Raw genomic sequence first — 2,604 nt, 5'->3', positions numbered from 1 at the left:
CCCCCCACTTCTCTCCCCCCTCCTCGCCACTCCCCTTCTCTCCGCCGCCTCGCTGTGTGGCACTGCGGCGTGCGCTGCTTTACTTAATTACACTTAATTAATTTGCGTCCCACGCGCCTCCCTCCCCAGGATTGTGTTTATGTCGTCCTTCCCGATGAATGAAGTGAAGCCTCATGCAAGAAGTGAAAGCGCTCCGGGCGGGGCCCGGCCGGCGCGGCACGTCCCGCCTGCCTTTAGATTATTTTAGGCCCCTCTTTCTCGTAGTGAATACTCTGGAAAATTATTGTTCGCTCAAGAATAGAGAAGTTAGAACTTTGTCATCAAATGCGTGCAGAGAAAAATGATCAAATTTGTCGTCACCGTCAGAAACGTTTTAACAAAAATATGCTGGCTACTAGGGTAAAATGCTTTTGTTGATTTTTATTCAAATTATGTTGCAATTTTTTGGCAAAAATTTCGGAATATGATTTTTTACGGCACATACTTCTGCTCCTAGTGCTTCCATTGAGGCGGGTCAACACTCTGCTACGCTCCGCTACTAATGCCCGGGGCTGGGGATTTGCATACCAACGATGCGCTGAGTTCAACGATTCGTACGGGCGCTATCTTTACGGGCTATCACGACATGAGAGAGAGAGAGAGAGAGAGAGAGAGAGAGAGAGAGAGAGAGAGAGACCAGTGAGTCCGGGTCGGGTCGGTTCAGAGGCCACCAGAGCATAAGTGGTGTTCTGGTGTGCTCTCCGGGCGTGCTGCGGCGGCGGCGGTCGTGGCGGCGCGGCGCGGGCGACTCGGCGGGCGTGGTGGGGCGGGGCGGGGCGGACTGCGGGAGAGGGAACACCTGGCCGGGGGAAAGGGGAAGTCCTGGCCGCGACGGTAACGGGACGACACCATAAAGCTAACGGCGTTAGAGTTGGCCATACTGTGCATGCTGCTGCTGCTGCTCCAGCCCGCCGGCGCCGCGCCCGGGCACGAGTCATTTGTTTGGTTCTCCAGCGCCGCTTTAGCGCCCGCCCACGGCCTGGATACAACGTGTGCCAACACTTGTTAGATAGCTCACATGTTCACGGCTCTCGAATCGGCAAAGTTCGCCCAGAAAACGGTGTTCCTTGAGGAAAGGAGCATTTTTCCTTATTGTATACCTCGGTATACGTTTAGAGCAAATCTCTCATTGAGAACACAATGTTCCGTGTGATGTACCTTCGGGGGCCAACAAAAAAATATTGTGTATCGTACACAGAAATACAAAACTACAAAGAAAAATACACAGAAATACATCAAAATTCACGTCAAAATGCGAGATAGACACCAGGAAAATACAGAAATACAAGATACGATGAGTTGGCCTACCCTACTTGGTGTTGTGTCTGTAGGTGCATTTGCAGTCACCTTAATTTGTTTTGCCCATCTTTCTTTTCTGTCCAGGCCTTGTTGATATCTTCGACTAATCACTTTAAGTGGGTTGACGTGACGAGCTCTGTGCGACGTCGCCGCTGCGGCGAGGAGGCCCACTCAGAGGTATCCGTGTATCAGTTTGTTGTTTGATTCGAGGTGTCGTCGACTTTCTCTCCTGTTCCACCGCAGCGTGTCCCCGCGCCCCGCGTGCCTCTCCTCGGAAGCGAGAAAGGGCGTTAGAGGGAAGTGAAGAGGCCGGTGTTGTTGACGAACGGTTTGGTTGGCCTGCTTGGCCTTGCAGGCGGGCCCGGTCGGGCCATTGGCACTCGGCGGGCGAGGTGGGCCGGCTGGCTGCCCCACTGAGGGCCCCGCGCCCCGCGCACCCCGCCACGCCTCGCCACGCCCCCCTCGCTGCCCGTGACCCAGTTGAAAAGCCCGCGTGGCTCCCGCTTTTGCCCCCGCACTGGATGCTGGCGCTGCTGGACCACGTGTGCTGCGTGTCAGAATGCGCTCCCGCCGGTGCGGTACCGGCCGGACCAGACCGGACCAGACAACCCTCGTGAAAAGTTGGGCAGTCCGTCCCGCTAGTTCACCTGCTCCCGGCTGCCCCAGTTCGGTTAGTGTGCCCTGCCCTTCCAGCACGCGCCATCCTCTCCGGCGCGGGGGCGTCCTCCCGCGCTGCCAGGTCGCTAACCTTGCCCCCTCCCCCTTTTGCTTGCAAAGGGTGCTCCCCGACCTTTGTGCAGCCCGGCTCTGGAAAGGGCAACAGCACCGCTGAGCATGACTTCCTTGACGACTGAGTCGCGATGCTCTTACAAGTTGTTCACCCCTCTCTCTCTACCTCCTCTCTCTGGTTTGTTGCGGTGTTTCCTACAAGACTCAGTCTTACTCGCACGCCGCTGGCTACGTCTCTGGCCCAGTTCACTGGTCTAACGAATGTGCAATCACCATTTAGCACATCATATGGTGTTTAATATGTTGCACATACTTCCGTAATGTGCAAAATTTTAACATACCGGAAGTGCGCAAATTTTGTACACTTCGGCGTACCCAGTCCAGTTTAACGGCAACAGTCAGGCAACATAGTACATAAGGGACTCGCGTACTTGTACCTGTTGTCTATACGTACACGAAATGTATAAAATTTGCATAGACGTCGGTCGTAACTTCACTGTCCCTCCAATGGCAATGAAAGTACTACCTTTTGTGGCA

Source organism: Frankliniella occidentalis, unplaced genomic scaffold (genome assembly GCF_000697945.3).
Source record: "Frankliniella occidentalis isolate FOCC.00 unplaced genomic scaffold, Focc_3.1 Scaffold138, whole genome shotgun sequence".
Classification (NCBI taxonomy): Eukaryota; Metazoa; Arthropoda; class Insecta; order Thysanoptera; family Thripidae; genus Frankliniella; species Frankliniella occidentalis.
This window is presented reverse-complemented; position numbering follows the sequence as displayed.